Source organism: Macrosteles quadrilineatus, unplaced genomic scaffold, assembly GCF_028750875.1.
Source record: "Macrosteles quadrilineatus isolate MER2022 unplaced genomic scaffold, UCM_ALF_1.0 Scaffold_8__2_contigs__length_117827958, whole genome shotgun sequence".
NCBI classification, from domain to species: domain Eukaryota; kingdom Metazoa; phylum Arthropoda; class Insecta; order Hemiptera; family Cicadellidae; genus Macrosteles; species Macrosteles quadrilineatus.
Genome location: NW_026542601.1, coordinates 2,747,846 through 2,773,560, shown reverse-complemented (window position 1 = coordinate 2,773,560; position 25,715 = coordinate 2,747,846). Strand labels below are relative to the sequence as shown.

Sequence of the window (25,715 nt, the reverse complement as noted above, 5' to 3'; positions counted from 1 at the left end):
TAAAAAACCTAATTTGAATGAGTCGCCGGTGTAGGGTATGTTTCGTTAAACGTTTACTTTTAACCATCGAAAGAAGATTTAGTACTAACTCAAAACGTTAACATAATTAATGTTTGACCTAACAATCAAGGTATAAACAACTAGAATTGAAAATTAATGTTTACAAATTCTAGATGAGGCTCATTTCACAATATTCTTTTTAGGTATAATATTTAATAGAGGTAATTCGTAGGAACAATAAGTCTTAAACCTCCAAAATCAATTTTGCTAGATACAATTTTGCTGGATGGTGTAATGAATAATTATGTGTATATATGTTAGAACTAGATAATGTATTATGATCTATCAATTACCCATTATGTATTTTCCCACCCTAATTAAGGATAATTTATCCATCACTTGGGTTTATTATACTCTAAAGAAGGGTGGTAGATTTAATGAAATTAAGTGAATAAATGTAATAGCTATTAGCTTATTTATATGGTGATAATAGTTGCACAACGGGATTTAAGTATGCTCTTAAATAAACCATTGATATGTTTACTAAAATGCAAAATTGTTCTATAAAATCTGTTATCAGATACAATTAAACAGTTACATCTTATCATTAACATATTTGCATAAAATAATCTCTCATAAATAGAGGGATTTCGAATAATTCTACGAAATGGGAAGACAGTAAGGTGGAGGACGAATTGTACTGTCAAATGCAGATTCTGAAGTATAAATTAAAATTGATATTGAAATGAGAATTCAATACTAATGGTAGATTCGCAAACATTTTGTTCAGTTATACGTCCGCATTTTCTCCTCGTTTTTAAAAATAATAATTAAAATCAGACCATTTTTACTCCAGTTATCGTGCTAACGGACGCCTATATAAATATAATATTAGTAAATATAAGTACCCTTTTTCTTTCTTTTTAATTTAATATATATATTTATGAATTTGTGCAATTGGAGTTTCTGGTCTCTGGGAAACTTAAAACGATAAATTAAGTAGGTAAGTCTTACCATAAGACCTCCCGTAATAGATTATTATTCCCTATGTGGGAATTTCAAATAATACATTAACAGTTATTTTTATAGTTACCGTAATTAGGATCTTTTCCTTAATGTAGCCTATAGGGAAGAAAGTAAATTCTCATTCTTTCTTATGGCTACAAATACACATTCTTTTGTTATTATACTCTTTTTATTATTGGAAACCCTTAATAGCAGTACAACAGTTTTGGTCTATTAAGTTTGAATGTTAACTGTAATGTTTTACTATTAACTACTTCGCAAACAACTAGATAATATTTTCCAATCAGAATTACACATTTTTCTACTATTAATAGAGGTTTGTTCAGTCAACACAACAATTGCATAATCGTAACACTAACTGTAAATATAATAATTTCAGAGAAACGGTTGATATTGCCTGTTAAATCACATATAAATATCAGAACATTGAATATTTTTGTAGAATATGGAACCTTTAAAACTGAATGATCATTGTTTAACAGTCATATAACGTTATTGTGAACTATTATCGGTGCATCACGTAAACGTGATATTTTACATAAATGGTTTCTCATATCAATAACAGTTATTTTAATGTCCTGTCTACGTGATTGTTGCAGTTAAGTACACTTTTGTCAACATTATAAGCAGCACAATATTACACTTATAATTCAATCTATGACGTTTACGTGCTTTATAATAAATTAAGTATAATTATACTGTTCCAATGTCCTCAAATATGCAAACGTTCAACGAAATAGGTCGATTTACTGAATTTTCTAAGGATCTAAGTTTTGAAATCTGTACTAATTTAACTTTATTAATAATTTAATTGCAATAAATAATTTTAGTCATTGCATGGCATCAGACTCAAACTAAACAAATTAAATTAAAGTTAACGCAATAAAAAAATAATAAATTGAGGGGGAAATCCTTACAGATAAATTCTCGGCACAAATGAAAATACTTGTACAGCTGTTTTATAGATAATTTTGTATATGTTACATAATAATATTGCATATATGGCATTTATGTTTCAATCGAAACACGAGTATTTGAAAATGTTGTTGAAATAGGACACAGCTACAATTGTTGTCCTGTGTGTGTATTAATGAGTACACAAAACTCCAACTATAGGTCTATGTATGAGTGGATATGAGCGCAAACGGTTATTGTCCCTTTGGCCTATTTGATAACGTAAGAGCTATGGTTTATACTGAATTTGCCTGAGGCCTAGTTGGGCTTAAAAACAAAATCGGAGTAATACAAAGCTTTTTTTACAACGATCTTTTTTGTTATAATTCCAGCTAACAATTCGTAATAATTCTTACACCTTTTTTATTTGTTGGTTATTATTTACTTGGATAATCTTCAAAATGTTATATAAACACACATTTTAATCGGGAGAGAGTGTTCTTAGCACACAAAAGAGAATAACCATTTAATTAAATATTTAATTGAAAATTCAGGAGGGTACCACCACATAACTACTGAAGTAGCAAGACGAACTTGAACATTAAAAGGATAAGCCCAACTTTTCCATTACTTAAAATACTTTTTGAATTAAATGTTTTAATCCAGGCTAAAACGTAATTTGTTAATTTTTTATAACACATTAAAATATTTTTTTTTATATTTAGCATTAAACATAAAAATATTTTTTTAATATTTATTATAAAATATTTAAATCTTTTTTTAAATATTTTGCATTAATTTTTTATATTTATTGTAAAACAATTGAATATTTAGTATAAAATATATACTGTATATTTTTTTAATTATAAAACATTATTTTTTATTTAAACTATATAGTTAAAATATTTTTTAACAATACAACGATATATAAACTTATAAACCTAGAGATAACATGACCAACAGTTTACACCTTTCCAGCAAAACACCTTATCTCATGGTTGAGTTATAAATCAAACAATCTAAGCCCGATTCAAGGGACAAGGGACAAAAACAACAGAGGGATAAAAGGGCAAACATTTCGCTGCCAAAGAACGGCTAAGCCCAGGAAGTAGGAAAGGGCGCAAAACACATGTAAGCTTCATAAACCCGGGTTGTGCAACCGCGAAAAAACTACCCCAGGTGGAAATCTGTGAGTAATGGAGGGAAGGGAGGAAGCGCCAGTGATGCAGGGGTGGGGAAGGTTTCCCTGAAATGGGACTTTTTGTTCTACTGATAAAAAGTTTCTTTGAGTCTTGAATACGACATAATATTTGTTTATTTTGCTGTTTACAGCAAAATTGTTTAAATGTTATTAGAAATATGTTACATATTAATTTTGGTATTTTACATAATATAATTAGTATCATTTTGTCTCATAGTAGTAGTATCTGTTTGTGTCATAACTAAACGGACAAACTCGAGGCAATAGTACTACTGGTAAAACAATAAAACCAAGAAAAATATTTTTTCCAAATCACTTCTTTAAGATATCCACTTTTTCGTAAATGTTTCATAAATATTATTTTCCTTGGATTGTTCAAACCAATCTCAAAGAAACTCGGTATACACGTTAAGGTAGGAAATAACTTTGTTGGGACGAAAGTTAGTTTATTCAATTCAAAATGTCAAAAGAATGGCAAATTAAAATGTTTGTATTTTAAGTTATCAACTGATGATAACTATCATTTCTCAAGAAGAATGTCTAAAACACTTTTATTCAGCATTTAAAAGTCTCCTTACAATGACACCAAGTCCAAAAAGACCAAATAAAGAATTACTGAGTTATTATGATTTATATGAGTAAAATTAAGTAGAATAAGGGTAAATGAACATATTGCACTAGTTCTTTCTCATTTTACAACTAAAAATCGTGATATTTCAGTATATTTATTTAATCTTTACGAACATGGTGTAGTTCAATGGAAAACTTTAAACTCTAAATACAATTTAAAAAATGTGTACTTTTTTATGTATTTATAAAATCTTCAATTTTTTATACGCAAGAACAGAGAGCTAAGAAAAATGTCTACACACCCAGATATAGGGATGCTTTCCAAAGGAAAAAGGCTCGGATGGGCAGGCTTTACTTGTTGCAGAGAAGTTACACCAACTTTCAAAAGTATATTTCAATGAGTATCACAAGGTAGCTTCGGAAGACCAAGAATTATGTGAAAAGACCAATAGTGACGAGGCAGGGATAGAAGATAATAGGAGGCCAGAGTCCCCTTGAGGTTTCAGTGGTCACGGAGAGAAAATTAGGTACGGTAGTGATAGTATGCAAAGAAAGGTGTTATGTAGCTACTGTACTCAAAACCAGTATGTTTGAATCGGCCGCCAATCTTACTTCGAGGATTTCCAAATCAACGCAGTTGATATTTTATTGTAAAACTTTAGGATTAAAAGTGCATCGTTTGGGGCTATAATCGGATTAAAGAAATATGTGGTCAGGTGACATTTTTTTACAAGAAGATTTTCCTTATTAAAACTGCCAAAATTTGCCTTTTGGCGTGTAAGCTAGCTGTTCTGAGGAGTTTGAATTGACTATTCGATTCCAGTACGTAGTATGGGCCAACAACTCATCTACATTAAGTTACAACAAAATAATTTAAGCGTTTAAGTATACTTGAAACTTTTTAAAGGAAAGGGTTTCCCATGGGAATTTTATTCTGTGGAAATTTGAGTTGGTAACAATGTTGCGAATGCGCGTAGACAGACAGGGCTGCCAGTTGGGGGGAGAGGATCAAACGATCAGTCTGTGTTGTGCTTTCGTGGTGGGAGTTTGTGGGGTCGTGCGGAATACCTAATGTAGCGCTCTCAAGGATTGTATACTTGTATAGCTCATTGTGAGTATTAAGAGTATAAAAATAATAACCCAATATGTATATGATGTGTAAGAATGATAGACAAAAATAGGTGACACTTTTAAGAGAAAAACATTGATATATGTTTGCTTTGTTTTCAATGGGACCTTAAGGATTCGCGACAAAGATACTGTCATGAATTAATTTCCTACAGCTATGTTTGGCATGTCAAACATAGCGTTTATAGTAATTAAATATTGTTATCATAATATATTTTTTTAAATACCACTAATCTGTAAATGCGTATTGAACACATCTTTACTTTTATTTATTTAACAATTTAAATATATAACTTGACTGTTGAAAATATTTTTTCATGTTTAATATTTGCTTACCTTACCAAATATAACCAACCGAAAGTGTAAAAATATTGGGATTCCGTTTACATAATTAAACATTTCTTGGAAATCTTAAGGCCTTGATTAAGCTTAGATCCAATAAAAAATGACAATGTTCCTTGAATAGTGCACTATAGCTCAATATCATTACTAAACTATTTAAATTGACTCTCTCAAATTAAGAATACAATAACAAATGTAAATAAATTTAATTTCCTTGCTCTAAAAATCAAATCAATAAAGTAATGTATTTTATTTTACATTCTAGGTAATTACATAAGTAACAAAGGTCTGAAAAATATTAATATTAAGAGTTACGTAATATAACGTCGTAATATGATGTCCTTAACGCTTTTTCAATACTCTCATAATATTTTAAGATTAAATAATCTTGTACGATTAAATAATCCTTTATTATCGACTATTGGCATAGGAAAACATGTTTAGTAGTTAATAACATAAAATACATACACAAGATATTTAGGCACAAAATAAAAAAAAAAACCTTGAAGTGTTTATTTATGAATTCGAGGCTTAAAAAATGTCATTTGATAGCCTGCTTCGTTCATAATCTCTCTTTGGAATGTTAAAGTGATGTAGGACTTTTCACTTGACCGCGCTACCCACAATGTGCTTTTAGCGCCCCAGCATAGCTAAATAAATCATTGAATGGACATTTTTCATCCTCTCTTCTACTATTTTTTCCAGGGTACAATTCTGAAAGGTTTATATAACCTAATTTTAGTTATAGTGTAAGAACAAATACTTTTGGACCATCAACTGGGTAAAGATAGAACTTCAAAATCGTTTCGTAATGATTTTTGCTTACTTCCGAGTCAGAGACTATGTCAATCGTTGATAAAAGGGGTTGGTTTAATCCTTCTTGTTACTTTAGAATTTAAACCTTTTGTTAGACTAGGAACTTATTGAAGTTATAATTATTATTATAGTAAAATTTAAAGAATCAAGGTTTTAACCATGTCAATAAAGATTTCACGATTTGTAAAAATGAACATTTTTTATTCTGGTTTTTGAAAAGTACTGAATAATTTCTTCAGAAAAAAAAACGCCTGTACATTCTAATATTAAACATTCACATTTTAATGCGTTTAACCTTTTTAATCTACATGTCATTGAGGTAAAATGTTTTACAAACACAACTACACTATTACTGTCAATAATATTAAGGTTTATTTTTTTAATGCTACGTGTAAGATGTTAAATTTACCATAAAGGCTCGTGAAAAGTTATAGCTTCTGAAAATATTAAAACGTAATATACGTGATTATGTAATACTGTACATATGTTTGAGTAAGCTTTCTAAGAGAATTTGACTAGTTATTATTTTTAACATGTCAAAACTATTGAAACATGGTTTATTTTCAACTGAATAGTACAATATGAAATAATCGCATTCTCATAAGCAGCTTTTAACGAAAACATAAGGTTTTTATAGAAAAACTGCAGTTCACAAAAAAATCACCCCACTGTAGTAAAATAGTTTTTTTATTACACTGATTTAATATTCAATTCTACTATACCATTGAGCAATTAATTTTTATATTGAAAACTGAAAATAAGTGCGGAACAAAATTTGCATTTGGTGTTTTGGATGGTAAAGATATCTACGCTGCGCATTTGTAAGATTATGGTAAACAAAAAATTCTAAATAAAACTTTTATCTTTTAACTAGTTTAGTTAATTATCTAAATTACAAATCATACTATACAGGTGTCCGTGCTATCTCGTTAAGCATTTCATCAACAGAGAGTTTCGTAGCTCTCTACCAACCTTTTAAGGTATTAATTATTCCTGGCTTCTAACACGTTTAAAGATCACATTTAAATCGTCTGCAGTCAAATGTTATCAATTAGCCACCATTTTGTATTTTTTAAACATTTCTTTTTCACAATAAACATCATACGTAGAACTTAGAATTTTGCATGACTAACCCAGTGCAAAAGTTACTAACTCATGGAGGAAATATCAATATATTCCATGTAAACATTCAAAAAGGCTGACATTTTAATTATTTGAACAAGGAAGACTATAATTTGTGAATATTATTAAATAAAAGAGTATTTTTTTGGCAATTCATATACAAGTGCATTGACACCTGAATATTAAAAATTTAATACAAAATAACCAAATTGTAATTTTTTTGTTGTGCGCTCCTATGAGAGTAGGTCAATGCTTGTCGTAAGCTTGCTATTTCGTATACTACAATGTGATAGCAACAATCACTGAACCAATATGATAGTTTCATGAGGACTAGTACAAAACGGATCACTCTATAGGAATTGCACAAAAATCCCCTTAAGAGAGTCATTAATAGGAAACTCCACCTTTTACCAATAAAACCCCGTTCCCGATCGTGCTGGTTTTTGAACTAGTTCCCATCTGAGTCGGTTTAAACGTGTGTACCTAATTGTTATTGGAATAAGAAAAGGAAATCGGTCCCGGGTCCTATGGTTTATACCTACGGTAATAGGTTATTCCCTGTATGGGAAATTCCCTAAAATAAATATATGATATAAACTATTATAATCAAACAATCTGTTACCCACGGGCTTCACCCCGTTTGACTTCATAAGCATTATCAAAAATATTGATTGGTAATGTTGCTGAAATAAACAAAACAGATCACATTAATAAAAACAAATAATCACACCTGGTTTTAATAAGGTAATAAATTGAAATAATAGCATACAAAATACAGCTGAGGCTATTTTTAACATTAGGTATATGGAAAGTTTCCTTTATAAAGGAATTACGACCTTAAAGGGCAATTTATGAAATAATGGATAGTTTCAAGTATATGGTTTATAGGGGAATGACGTGTAGTTTTTTCAAAGGTTCATGGGTAATTAGGGATTTATATATGGGTATATGATATTAGGTAATAAAATAGGACTTTCTATTTATAAGTTTTTCCTTTTAATATTTACCTAAATTTTTTTATAACATTAATTGCGTTTTAAGTTACATTTTGTACACGTGTAGTTTACTGAAACTGTATATCTGTTTACACATATACGTATTTTCAGTGAGATTTCCCATACAATCACTTTAACCGTGATAGCGAACCCCCCTTGACAACAAGCTCAATTGTTACATCCTATTTACCTATTTGCGTTGAGTGTTGTCATACGTAAGTGTTATCTGATGCAATGAAGTATGAAATGTGAGCAGATTCTTCTCCGTCAAGTTAAAAAATATATCAATTAGGTCTGGAAAAGGAATATTGTTTACAATGTTTCATAGACGAACACATTATTTAAAAAAATATTTTATGATTATTTATAATAAATTGTATAGGATAATTTCACAAGAGAATTCGTAAATTTGGTTGAAATGTACAGTAGAATTCTTCCTTTTTCTATTATTATTATTGTTTATTATTTGTCTCTATCATCCCTGATGGCATTGTTACTATACTGTTGCTTGGATGTTTTTATTTGATAAAGTAACAAGTTGTGATTTTGTTGTATACTCAAGCATCCCAAGTATCCAACGTTGACCTTTTTGTGCTGATTTGATAGTGTACTGAAAATGACGTCCATGACTAGAATTGTTAATCTTAAATTAAGGGGCATGATTATGTTTTAGTTTTAATATATATTTAAATTGTATTCCACTTAAAAATTTTGAAAGGTTATTAACCAAATTTTTTAATCAATTTTAACATGGTTAACACAACTTTAATAATTTAAAGACAATGATGCCCAGGCATATTCTCTATATTTTTCCGTTACGTAGCTCAATGTATTTCAATGGTCAAAAAATATCTATGAAGTTGAGCTTCTGAACGTTAGTTTTTAAACACAAAGTATGATTAAACAATGTATAATAAATGTACAAAGTTAAATAGTATTTTTCCTACAGTTACCTAACAATGTACATGTTCTCTCACTGATTTGAGAAAGCAAAGTGGCCAATTCGCTCATCAGTGAGACAATGTTAACATTGTCTCACTCTAATTACTTTGTCTCACTCCAGATTTGCAACGTAAAGGCACGAAATAGTGAGCGCGTAACATGCAGGCAACGTCGTATGCGCGCGAAATACGTTGGCAGCACTGGCTGTAAATCAGCTGGTCAGCTGTTGTACTGTTGTATTTGTCACTTCACATTAAATGTTATATTAAAAGTTCATTTCTGTGTAAAAATAGGTTATGTTTCTTCACAAATTTATTTGTTTTATGGTAACTGTAGGAAAAGTATAATGTGCAACTCGAGTTCAAAGTACAATTGCCTCACTCGAGAAACCATTCCTCACTCGCCTACGGCTCGTGAGTAAGGATTTCTCTCGAGTGAGTCAATTGCTCACTTTTCTCGCTAGTTGCACAAATAACTAATTCCACTTAATTATTTGAACATAAACTGATGAGCAAGAAAATATAATAATTTATGACTACTGCAAGGTATTTAATTACTGATCTCAAAATGAACAAATCGTACAAAGTAATCCAAGGTGTAAAATAATATTAGCAAATAAGTTTTTTTTATTTTACCACTTAACGAAAATGAGTTAACAATTCTGAGTAGCAATTGTATTTTCTTATAAATTTCATTAAATATATAATACATTCCTGAGCCACTACAAATATACGAAATAACAAATAAACCTATTTACTAAAGACACATTCAATAGAGAGCAGAATTAAGCAAGCAACGTTTAGGAGGAACAATATTAAACTAAACAGCTTTTAACCACCATTTATATTCTAACCAGTTGCATGCTTTCCGCTTGCTGGGTAAACTGTTTACCTTTATAATGATTTAACAACTACAATAGTTAGTTTACGATATATATTTGGAGGGTTTTTTAAATATATCGTTATATGATGATAAGAAGAATGTTTTAGCGATACAAAATATATCTTCTAGTTGAACCAAGGAAAAAGCTTTAATCTCCCATAGTGATGAGAAAAAATTTGAGGGAATTATAAATAGAAATAGGGTTAGAAAAGGGAGAAATAATCACAATTTACATTTGTTTGAAAATATATTTGGTGCGAAACAAATATGCGTCTTCAATGGTGTATTTTATTTGCGAAGTATCCTAATTTAAAACGGTGACCTAAAAAAGATATTTTTATCACTATAATAACACTAATGTGTATTTTCAATTTAAAAGATTGATTAAATTTAACCTAAAACTATTAAACATTATGACTTTACAAATAAAATCATCATTATTGAAACGACATCATGTTAACCTTTTTGGTAAAACTTTTTTGAATATACAGTATTAAAAAATATTGTTTACTTATAAATATTGATGACCTGGTAATATTTATTTGTTACTTACTGAGCTGTTAAGTTTCAATAAAATAATACATAAATACCGTTGCCTTCGTTTGGCCAGCTGCAATGTTCTGATATGGTCTGAACAGCGTACAAAAAAATAGTAGTTTTTTTATCTCTGCTTCAAAAAAATCATGATTACAATTGTCAAAAAATCACAAATCGTAATTGGCCATCAGGTTTTTTAATTGGAAAATTTTTATATTTTTATAGCTATTTCTAGTTAATTAATACATGTTTGTGCAAATTTTCAATTTCGTATGTCCAACCACTTTTTAGAAAAAAAAATAATAAGTGAATAAAAAAATAGCAGATGGGTGAGTAACTAAGGAATTTGGGACAATTTAAATGTTATATTAAGATATGTTTCTTTTCCAGGAACAATGCTCTAAAATATTGGTAGAGAGTTTCGGGGCACCCTGTATATTTATATATTTATAATTTTCCTGGTAAATTACAGATACATAGTAAAAACGAAAAGCGGAGGAAACATTAGTGGATGGAAAGGGTGCATCGAACCATATGACTCGGACATTGATAAATGTTCTTAACTCCTGAAGACGCGCTGTTTTATCAATGTAAACAATATTAACAAATTGACGTATATATTTTGTAAATAGTTCAAAAGTCTGAACATTTTTTACTAATCAATAATATGTTGTCAAATTACAAATTTTGTTGATAACAATTATTTAAAAGACTAATGGTAAAACTAGTTGGGGTTTTTTCCATGCACTGATTAATCTATCAGTTTTATTATTAATTAATAAATCATAAATCGCAAAGAACCATTTACCGTTCAACAATGCAAATAATTTTAACAAAAATATTAAATAGTTTCTAGACAAAACATCTTTTATATAAATATCACCCATTGCTGACAAAGTCATATGGTTACCATAAATAGTCCTTATGAAGAAAGAGACATATAAACAGCTGACAAAATGTTACAGTATGATTATTATGATTCAGTTATACATTTTTTTTAACACATTGATTACCAATACAATGCATATGTTTCAATTAAAATATTGATTCAAAATCCGTATGGTATTGTTTCAAAACGTAAAATGTAATTTAAATAAATACCGTTACTTTTAGACACTATTAACATAATAGCAAACAAGTGTTTTAACGTAGAATATAACCATCACTGAAAAATGTTTAACATTTTCGAAGAGTAGAAAATTATACAAAACAATAACTGGAATCATATTTCACGCGGGAAACGCGTATTGCAATGCGATCTCGTAAAATACGAGACAATTGTAATCTTCTGGGATGTTTATGCTATTGATATTTACTGAGATACTGTTCCATAAGCCAATTTCATATTTTTCTTTCTTATTGCAGGTTAGGATTTTCTTCATGTGGTTGTTATTTAAATATAATATTTTTGGTAATAGTTGATATGAGAGATTGACTTTTAATGTTTTTAAGTTAGAAAACATTATATTTGCTCCCCAATTACTTAGTGACCGAATATATATTTTTTTAATTAGCACAAAATATCAAATGAATTTTGAATTTTAACTGCAACCTTTTTGTTTTTAATATTAGAGGTACATTAGTTCTGAAAATAACAATCAAAGCATTAAGCATTAAAAAGGGAGGATAAAAAGGCAAAAGCACTAAAGTCCTTAAGATTTTAATTAAATAAGAAACTAGGCAAAATGAAGAAAAATCAAGCTCTTCCTGAAATAAAAATGTTAAATAATGACTTAACTATGATGGTGTAAAATTATGCATTTAACTCGACTGGTAATTTATCAATAAAAAAATATGACTTTGAATTTAATGAGCTCATTCAACGATCGTGGACTAAATAAATCATAAACAATAAGTTATGTTTTTAAAAGGGGCATCCTTGCAAATAATCAAAATAGAGTAATCTGTAAATTAAACTAGAAAATATTATAAATTAAGAGGGAGTATGTAGGGAACCTTGAAGAACTTAGTCTTGTCTTTCAAACTATTTTTGATAATGTGCATTTACCTAACACAATTTATTATGTGATAAACACGGATTTCTTAAATCTCTAGTACCTGAACAAAAATGCATATTGTTTTATAAATAATTGAGCAAAATTGGTGTGGAAACAAACATTTTACGATTTCGATAGCATTAATGGTGAACGGGTTAAACATTAACTGATTTAGTGTTATATATCATTATTTTGAAAAATGGATTAAACACTAATGGCCACAACTCATAACTTGAGCTTTACAACAGTGTGCGATTATTTAATGTTTAATATTTTACATCTCTGACCAAAGCATTCCATGAATTGTTTAACGTGTAAAATATACAGCGGATTACTTTACTTTAGTTTGGTTCACTGTTTTACCATTACGTAAAGCTCTTAAGCGTTATTTTATACTGAATTCTATACTTCATGTAATAAATCTCCTTATAAATATTATATCTTTATGGAAGAAAGCGTAGAACCGTGTTTGATTAAAAGACAAGCAAACATCACATTTATTTTAACCTAGGTTTAAAAGGTATTTTTACATACCAATTAAAACTGTTACATAACCGATAATGTTGATAAATACCGTACGTTAATTGTTAAACATTTTAAAATCAAAACAATGTTAATACTTGTTATGAATCATTATACCCACTTCTTCAAGATCTAAATAATATAAAACCAGATATGTTTCAGTTAATAATAATTGATCCGCCTTACATACTACTAGAAATATTGGAAAACAGGGAACTTTTTCACTGTATTTACTGTCCAAACTGAAACAAAAATACAAGTTTTGCTGAATACATGCCTACTATCCATGTTAAAAATGTTAAAAACATCCTGTTTTGGAGTCTTGAAACCACTTAAGCGAACATAAGCAGATCTAAAGCTTAAAAGTGTAGCATATTGTTAGAAAACTTATAAAATAGCGTAGTTTTCAACATATGTTTCTACCTTCTTCTATGCAGGGTTTATGCAATTGACCAATGTTTTTCGAACCATTTTCATAGACCTTAATTTTAATATTTGGATCTGTTTGCAATCGAGTTTTTACTGTTGATCTTCCATAATTTTATATTATTCTTATTCAAAATTTAATGTTTAGTAAGAAAATGACATTATTTAATCAAATGCATTTACAGGTAATTGAGAAATTGCTGTATTGTGTTTAAAAACATGGTTATTTAAAAAAAACCTTAAATCATTCGTTCGGAAGGTAATTTTTAGACTTGGAACCTCTTATATACATCATCACACATAATAAACTTTGTACTTGCACCAAAAAGTTGTTGTAAAACTAATGACCAGCCACCCTGTATATATAAACATACATGCTTCTGATACAGCAGCAATTTGACTTTTGATTGAATCTATTTTAATACTAACTGCAGTGCAAATCAAGTGTATCAGAATTATACTCGACAAGAGGACAAATAGTAGCTTGAAGTTATAAACTACTATGTTGTAACAGCTTGATTTACGTTCAGTTGAATGCAGGCAATTATCGTGGAAACGATAAATTATGTTGTCTTCTCTTGTAACAGTTGTCAGTAAATTGTATTGCACTAGTGTTTCAGTATGGCTGTATCACTAACTTTGTATACACTAATTAGTACAAGAGGACTTTTTATTAGTGATGTGTTAAGATGATTAGAACATGTATTCGTACCTTATAAAGAGATACCTAACATGTATCTCATGTTACATACGAACATGTATTCGTACCTTCAGAGATGCCTAGTAAAAATACTAATTTTTATTTATTTATTTATAAGAGATTGATGGCCTCTTTTAACCTTACATTTGCCCGTCCACATAGACTAACTGCCCCGTACGTGGAACGTATCCAGCAAAGCAAGGTGTGAGCCAGTGCAGTACGAAGGTGAACAGTACTGATAAAATGTTTTTGACAGTGACCAGGATCCGAACCCTTGACATCACTGCCTTGGGTCCAAAGTCATGACGCAACCAATTGAGGCACCGACTCGCCCTACAGAACCATCATGGGAATTACCATCATGGGAGCAAGCTAAAATTTAATAATATGGGTAGATTTTCGTATCTGTTGTCAAAAACAACCGAATGAAAATATCGATCGATATATCGAATAATTTTTCATTCGATTGTTTTTTTACAACAGATACGGAAGTATACCCAATAATATTTTCAAGACATATTGGCTAGTCCAACTATGCAAGTATCTCCCAAAAAATGATTTCATAAATAATTTTGTAGGAATATGATGTTACTTCACCTACCAAACTGAAACAAAATACAATTACTACATACAACTCAAACACCCTCGAACCATTTTACGATTCAGACTCAACCTTTATACAGCATACACCATTAAAAGCTACACTGTGGGTATCGAATCGTCAAACGATTCCAATTTTCGTCGATTCAATGTAATCAAAATGCGCCATTCGCCCTCGCGGTAATCATAGAAATCAGATTACTCGGTGGTTGTTGAATCTTCATCACTGATTGAAAATCGATTAACCGCAATCAAAGCGTGTTAGCTTCAAACCGACTTTGCTTGTTTTACGAAAATTATCTAGCCCCAATCATGCCAGTGGCTTCTTGTTATGTACTAGGATACGTAAAATTGGTTAATAGATTACATAAAATAAATTATTTAATTGAAATCATTAGTCAAATACCATGTACCATGTATTAGATAAATGCTTTTTTGGATGCCATATTATGTTAAAATGGTATCCTTAAGAATGCCCGCAGCAAACCTGTAGACTAATCAAATTTCAATTTGTCTTATTGGACAATTACTACTATATTTCCATAAACAATACAAATGTATTCCCCATTTAAATGCCATAAGATTTAACGAGTACATAGGCTTGCTGCTACAGGGAGATTCAAAAGTGTTATTTTGACCAATTAGTAATAGTATAGGTTGAAATAAATAAATTTGTCAAATTTTATCAACATAATATACTTATAAACATTGTAACTGCAACAGTTAAGAATAACATGGTAAATTTAATTGCACACTGTTTTAACGTTATCCGTAACCTTTCATTGAACAACAACACTTCAATATACAAAATGGTGGGTTTTTTTAACTCTACAAGATGGTCATTATAGAAACATTTCCATGGGCATTTTTATCATTAAACATTTCCGTTGAGTAAAATTATGTCAATGTAAAAAATATTCAGGATTCCTTGTGACAACATTTATACGAAATTCCAGGAAAGTTGTAATCTTTTATGGCGGATAAGTTTATATATTAGTATGAGATGAACACCATTGGTTGGTTTGTTTTCACAGCGGAATGTAAATTCCTGCAAAACCCCCTCTGAGAGCACTTACGACACATTCAATGAACCAAATTCAATTTGTTCGGTTAAGTGAAAGTTCACAAGGGTGGGAACACGTAAAACCACTTTAAACTTTTCAGTTTAAAACTTTGCGGAAGAATGCTGCACTAGGTTGGAAAAATTAATCTGAATGTGAGTAGTTGTGAATTGTTATTTTTTGTTATATTCGTGACAAAAATATTTTAAATATTAAAAGAGCTGTTAATTTTTTCCTGTGTATCAAAGTTTGCTTTTTACAAACACTTAATCAGTTATGTTAATTTAATCATAATCTCAATGGAGGTAAATTTGCATAGCAAGTCCATACCTAGAAAGAAGACTTTTAAATTATCGGTTTATTTAATTAAGAAATTTACTATAAAACAACCATATAGGCCTACTACCTCATAAGTGAAGTACGACTTAAATGAATCATTTGTAAGGAATACTAATATGATAAAGAAAAGAGTGTAAATAAATAAGAACAAATTGTAATAAAGCATTTCTAGCTTTAACTAAGGACAGTTTTTATTTTCTTCAGATAAACCACTTGATAGAGTCTTGGTGCAAATTAACTTTATCTTGATTTGATCAAAACAAGATAAAACAACAACAAACAACAACAACAACAACAACAACAACATAACAAGATAACAAGATTGTAGGGCTTGTCTTACAAAATATCCTTCACCTTAATTTGATTACCAAACAGATATTTATTGATTAGTGTTTGTGATACTACATAGAAAAATAGATAAAAGATTTAGTAATAAATATCCTCATCAATATGTAATGTGTTTGACGATTTCACAAAAAATAATATTATTTTTTAGATGTATAAATTTTAAACACATTAGTGATACGTGTCCTAAAAAGGATTTCTAAATATTAATTTTGTTTTTAATCAACAAAAGGATGTATACAGTTTGGAAGGAACTGATAAAATTCCAACAGCATTCGGAATAACAGCATAAAAAATACAATCGCATCAGATCGTGATAAAATATGATATTGAATTTCCATATCCGTAAAGCCATGAACTCTGCTCTGTTTTAGCAATTTTCCTCTTTATTCACTGTTTATATTGCTCCAATAAAGACATTATTGTATTTCAGTAGATTTTCTTCTTGAATAAGTTTTTTACACTACTAATGCTACTAATGCTACTAATATGCTACATCTGTTCAGAAAATCCATTATAAAAATAAACAAAAAACATATGAAGGTCATTAGTGCGTAGAGCCAACTGAATGTAATGGAGTCAATCTTAATTTAATATGTTCTCCTACCAGGAAAATAAGAAACTAATATCTTTGAAGATAAAAGTCGTATGACGTAACTGAAAGAATTGTATACGAATGACATTAACATATGGTTTGACAGTTCCATTTAAGTAATTTTAAATAATATTCGGGTGAGTGGCATCATTTATTTATGTTTATGATCCATACAGTTTCTGTTAAAATATTTGTGCAGTATTTAATATGTTTTTTCGAGCCAGCTGTGTGGAATTGTGAAATCAAAATTCATTTGACAGTTTGTTGTGCTTGATTTTAAACTTGGTAGGTTCTTTGTTACCATAGATCTCATCAATCAATATTTACTTTCAAATCTCTCACCTCAGATTTTTTATATCCCACGGGGCAGAGCCCTAGGTCAATATCGATGCGGGAATAGTTATATATGTATCCTCGGAGCTGTAGTTTCATTTGTGTGCAATTTGAGCCCAGTAGGTTCAGCAGTTTTTGAGTTTATCGCATACAAACACACAGACACCACATGTTCTTTATAATAGTATAGATAGATAAATAGGTAGATGATAAATAGATAGATAATATAATATATAGATAGATAAATCATGTGAAATTACATATTTAATATTGCCTTATAGCCCAGGCAAATTAGACATATGCTCCCCAAAAAATCGTCTAAAGCTGGAAAGTGTTTTAATACCTTTTGGGGGTCCCAAATAAGAGTCCTGTGAGTTTGCGACGGATTCTGACGTCTGCTTAAGTTTTGGGAGTCGAAAAACTATGAAAATTTTGCACTTATTTCAGTTTTTTTCTTATAACTCCTAAATAACGAATCCTACGGAAAATGTTGTTCAAAGGTCTCTTTTAGTGCATTAAATTTTGCGTCAATTGGTGTTAAATACGTCAATATCGGCCGAGCCATTTAGCCGCTGTAGCTTTTTAAAGTTGGATCATTTTCTTCAACATGGCCAAAAAGTTGATTATTTGACCAGTTTTCGGCTTACAACTCCTAATCGACGCTTGCTATACAAAAATGCACCTGTAGTTAGTTTGGAAAAGACAACATTCTGCGTAATATGTTTTTTTACCAATCAATACTGGTAATTGATTGCTACCTACTTTGTATGGTCGCCATTTCATTGAAAAAAAATATTAAAGTTAAAGTTGGAAAATGTTACTAAAATTAATATTTAATATTAATATTTTTTCAATGAAATGGCGACCATACAAAGTAGGTAGCAATCAATTACCATTATTGATTGGTAAAAAAACATATTACGCAGAATGTTGTCTTTTCCAAACTAACTACAGGTGCATTTTTGTATAGCAAGCGTCGATTAGGAGTTGTAAGCCGAAAAATGGTCAAATAATCAACTTTTTGGCCATGTTGATGAAAATGACCTAACTTTAAAAAGCTACAGCGGCTAAATGGCTCGGCCGATTTTGACGTATTTAACACCAATCGACGCAGAATTTAATGCACTAAAAGAGACCTTTGAACAACATTTTCCGTAGGATTCGTTATTTAGGAGTTATAAGCAAAAAACTGAAAGAAGTGCAAAATTTTCATAGTTTTTCGACTCCCAAAACTTAAGCAGACGTCAGAATCCGTCGCAAACTCACAGGACTCTTATTTGGGACCCCCAAAAGGTATTAAAACACTTTCCAGCTTTAGACGATTTTTTGGGGAGTACTCCCTATATTTGATCTAATTTGCCTGGACTATTAGAGCTTAATACATTTATTAGTAAAATATGGGTGTAGTTTAAAGAAAAAATCCCATTTTTCTATCATTCATCAGATATTGTTTTATGTAACAGAATAACTACGAATCATTGTTCTATATCCGGCTTGAGAGCCAGTGTAGGAAAAAGAGTGTATTAAGCATGGAAGAAACTGATGCAATTTTCAAAACTCATTTCCTTTCCTAAATCAGATTATCCGAGTACATTTTTGATGTTATTGTTTTACGCGATGTACCCGAATCAACTTATATCCTTAGCAAAATACTATGTTTATTTTAATATAGTTAACCCGTTTTAACTTAATCCTATTACAAATGAATATTGTATTAATTTAATCAGAGGTTTGACTTCCAAAATATTTCACCTAGATTTGAATGTTACACATGAATTTGCTATTGAATGGTTGTCATACTAAATGGAACAGATACAGTAGATATCAGGTTTATGGATCAATATTATCATCAATCAGTAGTAGTCTATGTTGACGATTAAAAAAAAAACTAATATCATGTTTTGGAATTTTAACATTTGATGTTTTTAATATGGTAAAATGAAGGTTAATAATGTAGGTCATAATGTATAACCCTATGATTTTAATTTTAAATATGAAGTTTTATTTAGCTGACTGTTCTAAAAGCAATATAATTTTTTTTATAAATAAGATTTAGAAGTAAACCCATACATGTTTCCCACTCAATGCTACAAATGTCAACATGCACCTGTAAACTATAATTAAAACCTTCACATATAGATATAAGACTTTGTTATAAGATAATATTTGTACGGATTAATTCATCTGTTAAAAATACAAAAGTACTCAAATCTTCAAAAGCAACATTGTTATTGTCATACAGAGCGTTTTATATTAGAAAAACATGCACTAATTGTTGGCCTGTCCTTTTAAAGTAGGTTCTTTTGATTCCTATTTCTTATCCTTTCTTAGGATTCAATTAATTAGGTGAGGTACTTGGTTAGTCGATGATTTAGTCGGTAGCACCAAAGAATTGGATTCTGTCCCTACTATCTGACACAGCTTTTTATCCTATGTGGCCTATTTGGATGGGCAAATGCAAGGTAAAAGGTAGCGGCCTCTTAAACAAATCTCAAAGACATAAATAAAAAAAATTTGAAATGTTGATGTATTAAATAATTTATTTATTTTTTATTATTTATTGTTCCCTACTAAGTGTTCATTTTCTGTACATTCAATATGGTACGGAACCTTCCTTTTTAATGATTTTTCTAACAAAACCCAAGAAGGTTTTCAGTGGTATAACATTATCTAAAAATGTTAAATTGCATTCAAAACTAAACAAATAAGCTTTATAATTTATATTTAGAATTTACACGTGAATATATTTACCAAGTATCTGATAATTTATTGCACTTTTAACTCTTGTAATTTATCAAATGTATTCAAAAGTTGGAAAGCAACCTATTGAATAATGCATGGATGTTATTTTACTTTTAAAACGTGGCAACACTTCTGCACCAGGGAAGTTTTAAAGGGAAACCCAAGGTGTATTTTCTAACGAGATTGTGAGTGTTACAAGGACCATCAGCTACAAGATCCTCTACGAGTCTGTTGTATCTTTGCTACTCTCGTCCTTCGTTACAATGTTGTATTTGTAAGCAGAAGTGGTAGAACGATAGGACTTCTTCATATGTAAGGGTGAAGAACTCTATATTTGGTGTTTTTTTAGCTGGAACGTTTGTACTATTTGAAATATAAGAATCTCATAATCGGCTACGATGAACACTTTATTCACTACTAATAGCTTTAGAAAAGACCTGGAAGCTGAAAATTACCATATTGTATATTGTAATTATCATTATGTTTAAAAAGTATATATACTAAATCTCCACACAAGTTTACACGTATAAAGGAATTGACCCTGAACTACTGAATTTTGAATCTTAGCTGAGATTTTCCTCTTAAACGAATATTTCCTACTAAAATGCATACCACACTCAATCGTACAACTTTTTATTTAGAGTGCAAAAACAAACAAATTATTTTAAGAGACACAGCCTTCTAACGTGGTATTATATTGCCGAAGCATTGTACTTGTTTTATTGTTAATTTAAATACAACACATTGCTTAACTAATCTGATTGCTTAATAAGTTTGGATATGCACATTTAACTCAAGTGACTTAATTTAATGTTCAAAGTATTACCTATTGAATGATACGGATATAAAAGGTCATGTTGTGTTTCATGACTCAATTAAGGTCAATTAAATCTACTTTTGAAAAAATTGAATCTGTGTACTGAGGATATTAAGAAGAAATATTTGCTGCTTACAGAGTTACATTTTTCAAAAAACAACTAATTAAAATGTCATAAAACTTTATGTAAATATTACAAGAAAGCAAGACAAGCACAATGAAGTTTAAATTAGTAGATAGCTTGTTAAATAAATAAGGAGGATCCTTATTTAAACATTTCCGTTAATAATAACGTATATAACGTAAATAACGTTTTTTCCTTATTGAAAAAGTTAACGTGATTTTATGACTAATACAATCTAAAATAATAACTTAATAACTTACTACTTTATAACTTAATTGTAATTAAATTCAAGCTTTGAAGTAGAAAATTAAATTATTACATGTTTTCATAAATGATGGAGATAATGCTGCTTTATAAATTGATAAAGGATGTTCCATTTCCTGGGATTAAGAGCATTTATCAAAGTCTGAGGAACTCGGTCCGTAGAACTGTTCAATCTTCTAATGGTTTAGAACAAAACAGAGTTGTACCCTTTTCATTTAATTATTATCTCCAATTAGATCTAATATCGTTATCGCTGGTAATTCGTAGGACAATTAAAAATCAATTCATCCAGTCCATTAGCTGTTTTCAAATGAAAATAAATAATCTTATTGGTTTACAATTGATTTATTTACTCAAATGCTACATACAAACTTACGTTCAATTAAATTGATGCATAACTAATGATTGATGATTGCAAAATAAATTATTTTGTATGAATAAATTATTTTGTATGCTAATATTTTAATAATTGTTATTCAGAAATATTTCTCTAAACCAACATAGTAGAACCAGAGAGTCTTTGGATCTTGACAAGCTATAGTTTTCGAGTTTTTTCCTCGTTACACATTGTTAACAAAATGTTGTATTTTGTCTTTTTGTACAACATTTATGTTTATTTTAGTGAAAAAGTTTGTTTGTAATACTTTTAATTATTAAAAATATAATTTGTGTATCTAGGAATTGTATTGGTGGAGGTTTATTATTTTATCGCTTTTTAATTTTACATAAACTCTTTAGTCTATTTTCAAGGTCGGTATTTCTAAATTAAAATGATTGTATCTAGCTTAAATTATACGTGTACTCTCTATTTTAAACAAATATTCTACTAACCAAAAAGGTAAGATCTCAAAAACTATAAATTAAACATTTGTATTTTATTGTAACGGATAATATGTAAAATGTCGTAGTTCATTGTTTATGGATATATTTTAATGCAACCAAGTGAATTGCACATTCTAATCTAATTTTTTATATGATATTTTAATAAAGACCACTCTTTATTAACTTCCTACAAGTAGTTAACCAAACTACTTTAATATTTTAGTACTTTTCAATGAAATGGTGACCATACAAAGTAGGTATTTTAAGCCAAGTATGGATTGAGATGAGTGTAGGATGAGTGGTGTGATCTTGTAGTCTTGTTAGTGACTAAGGCCGAATTATTTCTTAGACACAGCTGTTAATTAATAGCCCATACAGCTAATGGCAACTAAGGGACCTACAGTTTATAGTGGAATCCGAACCTCCGTGCTTAGTATGCAGGTTTGATGAAGCAGGGGAATTCAAAATTAAAGCAGTATATAAATAGTTTGCTTTTATTTCGTTTCCATCCATCTACATTATATTGTATAAGTGCATACGCCTAAAGGCAATATAGGAGGTAATCTTACATTTGTTTGCAAAGAAGGCTCATAGGAACAAATATCCGGAAGGATCTATCCTTTATTATATCGTAAATACCTTCTGAATCCTACCTGTTACAGACAGAATGAAATCCCTTTGCTCACTGTGACCTACACGAATTGGATGACTTCAAGACAAAATACTTCGATATAGCCTTTAGTAGAAAAAGTAACTCTTCTCTGCTTAGCGACCCTTATTTTTGTTTACCTCGGCTGTCATACTGCTTAAGATATATTTTTTTTATTAATTTAAATTTTATGCCATTTTCTTACGAGATAATGAGATGATGATTTTTTTTTAGATAGGTTTAATTTCTGTAATCATACGAACAAATACTTGGGCTACAACAAAATCTAAATAAATAGATTATTGTAAGCAAAGCGAGTCTGACTAATATTTATAGTTTCATTTATGAAGAGACTGAAAATATTTTTTATTTTTGTTTTTAAAAAAATTAAGAGTTTGAGCATAAAAAAAGTATAAATTCATCTCATCAAACCATTAAAAATTATGGATAAATACATTTTTTTACATTACTATTGTAATATTACGATAAATTTAAATAAAGTACTAATCACATTGTATATTGAGGAACATTTTATAGGTTAATTTGTCGACGGTATTATTTATCACTGATATAACATTTTCCTCTTTCAGTAGTTGCTAAAACATTTATCTCTGTTACATTAGTCGGCTCACTGAACTGTTCATTTGCTAATGGAAAACAAGAAAGAAATAAACAAGGAAAGAATTAATATATTTCTTTCACTTTCAATGGTAACACATTTAAATTTTAACTAATATACTGAAAAATTACAATTTTATTTATATTTGTAATTTTAAAAATTTTGACTTTCATCAAACATCTAATGTTCTAAAATATTAGTAGGAAGTAGTATAAATAATATTTATATATTTTTAAGAAATTTGTTACTTGTTTTTATATACCTAAATATATTTTAAGTGATCCAACTTTTGTACAAAAATAGAATTTTATCTTCGTATTCCTAATATTAGTGGTGTTGCTAATTGTAAATAAATCATAGTGTAATACCTATTTCATATTATCAGCCTAATATAAGTTAATGTAATATTATGGCAATGTTTAATTACTAGTTCAAGATTTCATTTAACTTGCAGAATTTTGAATCTAAAAGTTTCGTTTTAATGAGACGGTAGAACCGTTACTTCATCCATGACAGCAACTTGAAGTGTGACAGTACTTATAACACTCTAGATATTTCTCAAGATACTGCATAGCTCGTTACTTAAATCTGTATAGGTAAAATGGATATATTTATGCAATAAATTAAGCAGTTTTGGCGTAGTGACATAAATAATATATATGTATTACTTTTTGCCATGAGGGCCTATGGTTGTTTTACATTTAAAAACCTTAATAGAGGCCCGATCTTGGATCCTGTTAATAGTTATTGGTGTTTTACCATGTGACTATTGTTGAACAGATATCCACCATTTAGTTTTTCGTGTTTGAAATATATATATTTAAAGCTATTTAATAAATCTTTGTGGTGATTATTATACCATTTTATCAACTCACCGTTTCAGATTAATAAAAAAAAAACTCTTTTTAATGGCCTGGCAGCCGTTTTAGTTTTATAACTTACATTACAAAAGGGTTATGATTTTATGACAAATGCCAAGAAACTTGTTATTTGGCATAAATAAATTATCTATCAAACAACACCAAGTTTAAAAATGTCGAATTATATAGCTGAGAAATAAAGATTTTTAGTGTACACTACACGGGCACATGTTTAAATCAATTTGCACCTATAAAATTTATATAATTATTTAATAGTTGTGACTTCTAAGTGATAAGTGATTCAATATTTTTGATCTTTGTGTGGCTTAATAGATAATGTTTAATGTGAAATAAAAATTTTCCTGGCTTAGTAAAAAAAATTAATTTTAGATTTAAAATTTAAATGGCTGCCACTTCAAAACCAAAACATTTGTTTTATGATTTTTTCTGAAACAGATTATGACTGAAGCGGATGTAACGGTAACAACATATTTTTTGAAAGATGTTATCTTGATTTTGATTTTATTTCGACGTATTCTTAAGTTTTATGTATTTACTAATGGGACATCCTGTATTTATACATAAATATAGGCTATATATACAATTTTTCATTTTAGAAAAAAAAAATGTAATACCCTAAAATAAAAAAAATCATTTACATCTCTGTTTATATCCCAGCATCCATTAGCAAATGAAATGTTCAGTGAACCAAATGATTCTGACTTAAACTAATGACTTTGATAAATGATCTTTAAACAAAGAACAAGTGTAAAGTGATTTACAAATGTATTTACTAGAACGTTTTCAGTAAATATTTGTTATTTTACAAGCTTCGAGAATATTAATGTTTTGTAATTGAGCGGAGCGAGCGAAGCGAGCGAAGCTCTTATACGTCGACTTTTATGCATTTCGTAATACGCAAACTCCTCCTAGACGGATGAATCAATCGTTTTCAAATTTTGGATGGTGATAAAGACCATATCGGTGAGTGCCAACATCTATATGGCGTTAAAAATAACTCTCAGGAATCCGCCCCACTGGGTCTCAAAGTTTCAATGTAATCCTTATGGAAGCAGTATTTGACACATAAACAAAGACATATGATCAGCTGTTGACTTTTAAATGCAGTAGCATTATTCCACAGATATTAGAACAGAAACGGTATGAATCCTAAAAATAATCACAACACTAGCTTGAGGTCCGTGACGTAGGAAAGGAAGTACTAAAGGTGAACAGTCTGGAGTGTAGAAACTGTTTATGACGATTAGATTTAGGTATCTGCATTCCTCAAATTCTATGGGAAGGGAGGAAAACGGGTCCGTGACGTAGAAAGTGGTGAAGGAAGTACTAAAGGTGAGAAGTTTGCAAACTGTTTATGACGATTAGATTTAGGTATCTGCATTCCAAACATTATAAGGGAAGGGAGGAAAACGGGTCCGCGACGT

At 29.6% G+C, this 25,715-nt stretch overlaps 1 protein-coding gene across 3 annotated transcripts in view; it reads left to right on the top strand.

The window, feature by feature from the left end:
* The first annotated feature begins 4,713 nt into the window (after positions 1–4,713).
* LOC129001606 (cubilin-like) overlaps positions 4,714–25,715 on the top strand; it is an 85,625-nt gene continuing 64,623 nt past the window's right edge. Inside the window, exon 1 of one of the 3 annotated variants that reach the window (XM_054428962.1) lies at positions 4,714–4,802. The gene's annotated coding sequence lies outside the window, so the exon portion shown is untranslated. The remainder of the gene's footprint in view (positions 4,803–25,715) is intronic. The other 2 variants (XM_054428963.1, XM_054428964.1) reach the window with 2 other exon arrangements.